This window comes from Pelodiscus sinensis, chromosome 16 (genome assembly GCF_052426305.1).
Source record: "Pelodiscus sinensis isolate ZL-2025 chromosome 16, ASM5242630v1, whole genome shotgun sequence".
In the NCBI taxonomy this organism is placed as follows: Eukaryota; Metazoa; Chordata; order Testudines; family Trionychidae; genus Pelodiscus; species Pelodiscus sinensis.
Window position 1 is genome coordinate 16,960,562 of NC_143067.1, and position 9,628 is coordinate 16,970,189.

The window sequence follows — 9,628 nt, forward strand, 5'->3', positions numbered from 1 at the left end:
GCCAGAGTTCAATTCCTTGCTCCACCATGGACTTCTTTTGTGACTATGGGCAAGTCACTTAATCTCTGTGCCTGTTTTACAATTGTAAAATAGGGATAATAGAAATTTCTTCCCTCACAGGGAGCTGGAAAGGTACATACTGAAGATTGTGAGGCTCTTGCACTATAGCAACAGAGACTATAAAAATACCTAGACTGGACAGAACAGACAGATAGTTGGAGACAAGAGAATGCTACCTATGTAACAAATCTATGGCCAATAAGGAACTTTACAGCTGTGAGGAACTATGCACTAACGCCACTCATCAGGGAGAGTTCAGATTCTTGTGCTTAAAAAAAAAAATCACAGATCTCTAGAAGAGAATGTATATTAGCTCTTAGTAGTAGAAGGCCTCCTAAATCAGCAGATTTCAAACTGTGGGCTGACACCACATTTTAATGGGGTCTCCAGGGCTGGCTTGGGCATTGACCTCCCCCCCCTCCTGTGGTACCTGCTCTGGCAGGTTCTGGCATCAGCTACCCTTTGGGGTTATCTAGTAATTTTTGATGTCAGAAGGGAATCACCGTGCAATGAAGTTTGCGAACTGCTGTCCTAAACCATAGAATTGAGTAGTTCCTATTTTATCCAGATGAGGCTATAGTGAATATACACTCCAGCTAGGTCACTACCCATTCTTGGTTAAAGTAATTTTCATAATAAATCACATCAGATACAAAACATGTGATCTATTCATTTCTTCCATATTTATTTCAGAACACAGATTTTTTTTTTCTGAAATGATATAAAATTAATTATGCTGCAAAAGAGACTGCAGTTCTCTTGCTACCAGTAGGGCCCCAATCTTGTGCTCCCAATGTACACGAGCTACTGCATATTTGAGTGTTTTGTCTGCCTGTGAGTGAGTGAGTGAGTGAGTGGAGGAGTTAGTGAAGTGAGTGAAGGAAGGTAAGAGTTAGGACCACCAAACTTGGTATGCAGCTTCTTCTTATCATAACTTAAAGCAGGCTAAGGGTTTCGTTGTGCCAGGAAAACAGGATGTGCCTAGATTGTGATTGTTCCTCATCAAACAGAAAGGGAGGGCTCTGCTAACAGGAACAGTTATACTGCATAATGACCACAGGGAGGCAGCAAGGGGCCAGAGATGGGAACTAGGACAGCTCTAACCTAACTGGGGCAACAGAGAGCAGTGATGGAGAAAGGGACAGCTATCTAATATGTATTTAAGAGAGTATGTCTGTTTGCATGTCTGTGTGACCCCTGGCTGTGCCTGCTGCAGCGGCCATGAACAGGAGCTTCTCATTTGCCCTCAAGCTGCTGTGCTGGCAGCAGGCTGGGGGTGTTCTCTGTCCCCAAGGCAGCCTGCATGCTGAGCCTTTCATCCCCTGCCACATCCCAAAGAAATGATGTAAATGAAGAAAAAAATTATTTGAGTTAAGGACACAAGCAATGCCGGGTAAATCATCTACCCCACTTACTTGATTCACTCCACTGCAGTAAGCAAGCCCTGAGCAGTGAGTATGGGTGGCAGTTTGGGTTCTACTCTGTACTTACTCCTGACTTGAAATTTACCACAAAACCAAAGCCAAAATAAATGTTGCATCCAGCATGTATCTAAATTTAAACTCTCATGGTACAGTCTAGCCAGCCTGATTTAAACAAAGAACTAACTGTTTCCAATGCATAGATGGTTATAGACTGGCTGCTGGTATTTACTTCAGAGGTATGGCCCCAATACAAAGCCATGAAGAGAGTTCAGCACTTGAACAAATAGCCATTTATGGTTAAACTGCTGTCTGAGTCAAATCTGCTTTCCCACATGCCATTGCTGCATCCTGTGCATCAGCACTGCTCCTTAAAGGAGTAGAAAGGACAAACAGTGGAGTACTAACCACACCACAGAGGGAGTTACTTCATTTTTCCTCCCTCTACACACAACAGATTTTTTCTGCTTCAAAAGAAGATGCATCAAATGCCAAGCTGCTGTCAATCTGGGTGGCTCTGGCTAGAACGTTAATGGTTTTTAAATTGATAATACAAAATCTAAGTGTCCCCCACAATGGCCAAATGCTGAGGGCTGTGATGATTTGTAGTTTGGATTTTAGGATGTCAGCAGATGAGTATACTATGCTTGGAAAGCACAAAACAGCAAAGCAATTGCAATATACTCCACTTAGCATGATTTTAATGAGGAAAGCTGAAAAATATTTGCAGACTAGAACCATATTAAGCCTCTTCTTTAAGACATAACCTTGCTATCATAGGCACTAATTGCCAGCAGATTAGATCACACAAACCCTCTCATTATTATAATCTCCATCCGGCTGGTGGTCCCTTATGTAAATGTATGCGTGAGCGAGCCCAGGACAAATTCATTACTGCTGTGATTCAGATGTACTTAGTAGACCTACACGTGCCTGGGCCAACTGTAAATTTGCCCTTGGCAATGGAAACAGAGTCTGGATGTTATCACACAGCAATGCAGAACTCCAGCTACCGCACTGACTGCAGAACCCTCCACTGGTGCAATTCATTGCACTCTAAATGCTTATTGTATGTGATCATCTAGCTGCAGGCAGGCAGCTCATGAATACATAAGAAGTCTAGTTGCCTCTGGATGTCATCTGCCTCTGCACTGACGGATCCTTCCCCCACCCACTCCCAAGATAACCATTTTCTGACTGACTCTTCCTTTGCATCAAAGGCCTCGCACTCGTTCCCACATGCCTGCATCACCAACTTCCTTGCCAAAACCTTGAATATACATCTGCAAATAATTAAAAACAACATGCCCCCAAACCAATAAAACTTGCTTGTGTTTGTTTTTCAAAACAGACCAAAGGAAAAAAGGTGAGAAAGGTTGTTTGCACTGGGGCAGCAATTCGCAAACTGTGGGTCGGGACCTCAAAGTGGGTCACAACCCTGTTTTAATGGGGTTGCCAGGGTTGGTGTTAGACTTGCTAGGACCCCCAAGCAGAGGCATCAACTTTGAAAAGTGGGTGGGACAGTGCTCGACCCCTGGCTCTGCTCCAGACCCCAGCCCCACTCTACCTCTTCCCTCAAGGCTCCTCGCCTGTCCCTTCCTCACCCCATCTCTTCCCTCCCAGTTCTACCTCTTTCCCTCAGCATTCCCCCTACAGCCTCCCAAAGGTCATGAAACAGCTGACTGTAGCAGGTGTGGGAAGGGAAGGAGAGGCGCTGATCCGCAGGGTCCACAGGCAGGCAGAAGACAATGGTGGTGCAGGACAAACTGATGGGGGCAACCCCCGAACTCCAGCCCACTCCTGCACCCTCTCTCCCATCCAGATGCTCCACTTCGAGCCTGCTCCTCCACCCAACCTCCCACCAGAACCTCTACCCTCAGCCCGCTCCTGCACCCTCCCTCCGCTCAAACCTCACCCCCTTGTGCACCCATTTTGTCATCATTGGTAGTTGGCTAATGGTCTGTGGAAAGGTTTACATTAAGCGGGGTGGGCTGTGAGCCAAAAAGATTGAGAACCAATGCACTTGGGTGACCCTATTTTCCAAAGGGAAAACACCCTAACCCTCACTGTAAGGAGCTGACCCAACGAGCTCCCCCAATCTCCAGTGCAAGGTTGTTGCTGGTCACTGGAACCCTAACTGCCCCCTGCATTCTGGAATGCTGCCCCCCCCCCATCGCAGGGCAGACATTGCCACTTGCCCCACCTCCTACATGTTCCTCTGTCCCCCACTTTTTGACAGGGAGCATCTGTCCTGCTTGTTTTTGCAAACTCATGAAGTTGGAAAAAAAAAAAACCAGCGCAAATGCCCACTTTTGAAAAAAACGTCAGGACAGCTGGGACAGGGCTTAAAAAGGAGACTGTCCCAGCCTAAGCGGGATGTATGGTCATCCTAGTTTGCACGCACAGATACTGATCATGTCTTTATTTAAGTTTGCCTTGACTTCCTTCAATATAAAACAGATCTTCAAATATCCCTAGTTATGTAACCTTAAGAAATGTCAGTGTCTGGATGAACTTCTGATAGCTCCTTTAAATCACAGACAAGCAATATTAAAGTAGCGGCAGTAAAAAAGTGAGAGAGAGAGAGAGAGAGAGAGAAGTCACGCCAGTCTTAGGCACACAAATCCTTCCTGACCATCATTTCCCTGGAGAGAACAGCAAACTCATCTCTCAAAGTCTGGAGAGAGCTGAACTGCCCAAATAAGCAATACCATAAGCTGAGAGGTAGCTAACCCAACCACATGTTGTTAACCTCTATTGCAACTTTCCAAGTCTTTCTAATCCTGGAGCGTAACTGTGTTGCTGCACATACCCCATAATTTTAATGGATCTAAGTCTTTCAGATAAACTTCCAGATTCTCTTGGAACATTTAAAATAAAAGCTCATTTGAAACTGCATCAAGTGTTCAAAAAGGTTAATTTAAAATATATCAGGAAGCATTTAATTTTCTTTTCTTTGCTATCAGCAGGACAAAACAAGCTAAAGAAACAGACACTCCTTGGACAGCAAAGTCTGAATCTACTTTGGCACAACGGCATCTTGCTTCCCCACAAATATAAAACCCTATACATAGAATCAGTCACAGACAATAAAACCTATCTACATGTTTATATTTTACTCCTTAGCCCTCTGCCTTCATGAACAGCGTGGCAAATATACACGGGCCAACTGTCTGACGTAAACAAGTCTAAAAATGGAAAACTCTTTGAACTAATAGCCAATGTGTTACCCTTGACTATAAACTGCTTTAATACAGATGGGAAATAAAGGCTCAAATTTTCAATAATATATGCATTTGAGTCAGGGCTGCAGCAAAACAAAGTTGAAGTTAAGTAGTAAACAAAAGCTCAGACCCTCATCAATTGACTTCAGTGCTATGCTGATTTACAGCCTGCAAAGGCCTCTGTGAGTCACGCACTAGCAAAACCATGAGGACAGGGAGAAAGAGAAGTGAAGAAGGAACTAAGGGTACATGTTACAAACAGGAGGACTCAGAAGGGGTAAAAAAGGGGAGGGAAAGAGAGAGTGCATGCACAGGGTAGGGAGACAGAAGGAGAAGAGAACAAAACTACTTAAGGCTAAAATAGATAGGGAAAGAAGGACAAATCTGAGGCTTCAGTAATATAACATTTGAACCAATTTAAATGGATTTTTAAACAGATTTAGTTAAAACAAGTGCAAAACTCTGAGGGAACAAATATTTTTGTTTAAGTCAACCACATTTCTTCTTTTAAACTCGTAAGTAGTAACTAGTTTACATTAAACCAAAATAAAGAGTGCCCACACAAGGTTTTGCACCAGTTTAACTAAGCCAGTATAAGTTTGTATGTAAACAAAACTTGAAAGAAAGGACATCTCTGATTCTCCTTTGCCCTGACATTTTGTGTCAAGGATGCCTGTGCAAACTGCTACTCTTCTGATCTGGAAATTTCTACCATGGCCTTTACCTAGGTATAAGTGGCGACACAAAGTGCCAAGCTTGGAAGTATCAAGCCTTGCACTTTATGAAGATGGGGGCGTTTTCGAATGACATTTTGAATCTGTGATTTAATAGACCTGAGTCTGGCTGTTTCTAGATAACCTGAAATTCATCCTGGCTTAGGACTTTAAAGTCCAGAAGGTACTTTTATGACCATCTAGAGCAGTGTTCTCCAACCTTTTTATGCTCAAGATCACTTTCTGAATTTAAGAGCAACATAAGATCTACCCTGCCCTTTATCTCAGTCCCCGTGCGTTCCCCAAAGCCCAGCCCTGCTAGCTTTATCCCCTCTCTCATGTCCTTTGCTCCCCTCCTCACTCACTTCCACTGGGGGAAGAGAGCGGGCTCTAGGCTGGCGCCAAGAGTTTTGCAGTGTGGGAGGCGGCTCTGGGCTGAGCCTGGAGCATGGGGTTAGGGCAAAGGAGGGGGTAATGGGTGCAAGCTCTAGGAGGCAGTTTGGGTGCAGGAGGGGGCTCTGGTCTGGGGCAGAGTGTTGGGCTGCAGGAGGTAGGTGCAGGGTGTGGCTTAGATGGGGTAGGGGCAGGGCAGAAGCAGGTGCTTGGAATACAAGAGGCAGTTTGGAGTGTGCAGGAAGGTGTATGAGGTGCTAGCTCTGGGAGGAGCTATGGGCTTGTGGTACAAGAGGGGATTTGGGGTGTAGGAGGAGGTGTGGCATCCTGGCTCTGGGGGGTTAGGGTGAGGCAGGGATTCAGGAGAGGATTAGGGTGCTGGCTCTGAGAGGGGGCTCAGGGCTAGGCTTAGGATGCTGGAGGGTGTATGAGGGGGTTGAGCTATGGCCTCCTGCTGAATGGTGCTTACCAGAGATGGCTCCCAAGGTGCAGTTAGGCTCAGGCAGGCTTCCCTGCCTGTCCCGGCTGCATTCTGCTCCCAGAAGGGACCAACATGCCCCTGTGGCCTCAGAGATAGGAGGCACCAGGCTCCACACACTGCCCCTTTTTGCCAGCACTGCCCCTCAGCTCCCATTAGCCCCAATTCCCCATTCCCCACCACACACATGGGGCCGTGCTGGCTGCTCCCAAGAATGGGCCAGCAGCATGGGGCTGGAGCAAGTAGCGAGTCTGCCTATCGTGATCAACTGGAGACTCCCAAAAATCAACCAGTTGACCACTGATACATAGTAACATCCTTGTATAAACATGGTTCAGACATTCACCCACCAGGTGTGTAGTGAGCCTAGCAGCTTGTGGATGAAGTCAAGTATATCTTTAAGAAAGGCAGGCAGTCATGATGTAAAGACTCCAAGTGATGGAGAATTTGCCACATTCTTTAGAAAGCTGTTCCAATGGTTCATAACTCACTGGAAAAAAGATGTACATTTTAAAGTTCCAGACGTTGCTTCATGTTCTCCCTTTGCTTGCTAGACTGAAAAGACCTGCTATCTGACATACAACACAGACATACAAGACAATGAGGAATTTACAGGTCACCCTAATTTTTTAAGGAAAGTTGGCAGCAATGCAGCAGGCTCCCCATCTTTTTATTCTGGACACCAGCTTAGTAGAGGATTCCGTCTCTCTCTCTCCCACCCATAAGTATCCCTTCAGGGAAGCAGTTGCAGTTTCATAGCTCCCTGGGATTGTCTCCAAACTGCTTTCTGTCGGACAGCCTGGCACTAGAAAACTCCATCCACCAGCCCCAGAGCAAACTCCTACAGAATGAGGACTGGGATGGAGAATAATACAAACATAAGAACATGCAATTATCAATGTATGTATACAAAGTGCAGCCTCATCTGGACTACTGCATGCAATAGTGGGAGCCCCCATCCCAAAAAGGATGCATGTAAGTGCAATGAAAACTCTTTATGAAGAGAAATTGAAGAGCTCTCGATGGTTACCATAGACAGAAAGACAAAAGATAAGAAGGGACCTGATCAAAGTACACAAAATAAGGAATGGGCCAGAGAAGGGGACTTGGGACTGCTTGTTCCTTTATCTCCCAGTTCCTTTAATTGTCATTTAAATTAAAAGAGCTCCATCTGGAATTTGCTAAGTGGAAATACTTCTTCACTTAACCCATAATTTGACTGCTGAATGCTTGGCCCCAGGAAGTCACTGAAGCCGCAAACGTACTGACATGCAAAGAGGCATCTACCAGCGTAACAAGAATATCCAGAGATAGGACAGTGGATGCATACAAATGTAGGAAGGAATACAAACCCTCAGACTTCAAGACTTAACCCAATCTCTAATTACCTGGGGTTATTTCTTTCTAAGTTTCTGCCCACTCTCAGAGACAGGACACTGGACTACACAGATCCTGGGTCTACGTCAGTGAGATAATTCCTATGTCCCAGTGCTCTGAAGCACTGGCTGGGGTGTCTCTCCCATCCGTCAGACTTGGCACAGGACTACTTTCCTGAATTTTCCCTAGGAGAAGGGAAGGAACCAGGATGGGGTGGAGGGGAAGCCAGGCTGGGGAGTACAAGGACACAGTGAGGCAATTCCCTTCTACCCTCGGCAACCCCAACACCCTCATGGGGTAGATACCCTGCTAGGGGCCTCACATTTTTAACTCCCACTGGGTTTCCTGCCCAGGGAGTTTCCTTCTTCCCCCTATGCCCCATCAAACCCCCCAAGGGCTGGGCAAGGGTCACCCCGCAGCGAGGCGGGCTACAGGGACGGGGTCTCCACCCTTCAAGCTCCCCACCCTCCAGACACGTGTCTGCCCCCCTCCATGCCAGAGCGCAAAGGGATTTACCTGCTGGGGGGGGGGGGTATCTCCTCTTCGGGTTACTTCTGCGCTGCCAAAGCCCCTGCAAACACAGGGCAGAGAGGAGTTGGCATGGGACAGTCCCGCCCCCGCCCCCCTGGATGCCTAGGGGCTCCCCCCAGACCCCTGCCCGGATATGCGCCGCTTTCCCACTAGATCTCGCGGCGGGGGGGTCCACGCTTCTGGGATCACACGCTCCGGGCACTAGCCGCCTGGGCCCCCCACGCACGGCCTCCGCGCCCAGACAGCAGCAGCCACAGCCGCGCCGGGCTCTGCCTCCCCTCCTGCCCGCTGCAAGCTGCCCCGCGCCCCCGACTCACCAGCCGCCCGCGCCCTGCCTTCCAGAACAGCCGCGGCACCTCCAGCCGCAGCGCCGCTCCGCCTCCTGTCCCTCCCCTGCACAGCTCCAGCCGGGACCGTAATGGCTGGAATAGCTGCAGCCCCGGAACCACGGCGAGCCCGGAGTCTGCTGGCGGGGGGCGGGGTGGATGAATTCTTAGCAGGCCCTTCAAGCGAGACGGGTTTGAGGAGCTGCTGGATGAAAAGGGGCGACTAGGGAACACCACGTTGGCTCAGCCTGCCCTTAGGGAGAACAAATCCCCATTGCATTTAGGAGAAGCGAAGAGCCGTTCTAGGGGCTCATTAAATCCCCTCTGTCAGAGATCTCATTGGCTATTCATTTCTTAGGGTTGTGTAAAGCTATTTCTAGAACACTCTCTTGGTTCCCTTCCCATTACAGACCCATGTGTTATACGTCTCAGAGGGGTAGCCAAGTTAGTCTGTAACTTTAAAAAAAAGCATCGTCCTGTAGCACCTTAGAGACTAAGAAATATAAATACTGTCATTAGCTTGAGGAAGTGGGGTTTGCCCACAAAAGCTCATAGTACTATACATATATTTTCAGGGCCTGCCCACAACATTTTGGCACCTGAGACGGGGAGCTCAAATGACGCCCCCATACCTCCTCGCTTGGGCCAAAACTTTGAAAGGTTTCAATTCTGCCTTCTTCCTGTTCTACTCCCTCTCATGGTACTGCTCTGCAACCTAACCCAATAAAGGAGAACTAACAACTTTAAATGCCTTGTTCAAAAAGTGCGAACTAGTGGCGCCTTCTCCCACCCACAGTCTGGCACCTGAGATGGCCGCCTCAGTTCACCTCAGGGTAAAGTCAGCCCTGTATATTTTGTTAGTCTCTAAGGGTACGTCTAGACTACCTGGTTTTGTCGACAGAAGTTTTGTCGACAGATACTGTTGACAAAACTTCTGTCGACATAGAGCGTCTAGACACATTCAGTTCTGTCGACAAAGCAAGCTGCTTTGTCGACAGAACCCTGTAGTCTAGACGCAACCCTACAGGCAATAACACCTTCTGTCGACAGAACTCTGTCGACAGAAGGTGTTATGCCTCGTGAAATGAGGTTTACCAGCTTCGAC

At 47.5% G+C, this 9,628-nt stretch overlaps 1 protein-coding gene across 3 annotated transcripts in view; it reads right to left on the reverse strand.

Annotated features, from left to right (window-relative positions):
• Positions 1 to 8,814, reverse strand: part of P4HA2 (prolyl 4-hydroxylase subunit alpha 2) — a 66,320-nt gene extending 57,506 nt beyond the window's left edge. Inside the window, exon 1 of one of the 3 annotated variants that reach the window (XM_006129906.5) lies at positions 8,515 to 8,814. The gene's annotated coding sequence lies outside the window, so the exon portion shown is untranslated. Of the gene's footprint in view, positions 1 to 6,639; positions 6,795 to 7,677; positions 8,005 to 8,514 lie in introns of those variants that run through there. The other 2 variants (XM_014576945.4, XM_006129908.5) reach the window with 2 other exon arrangements.
• Between the last annotated feature and the right edge of the window lie 814 nt (positions 8,815 to 9,628).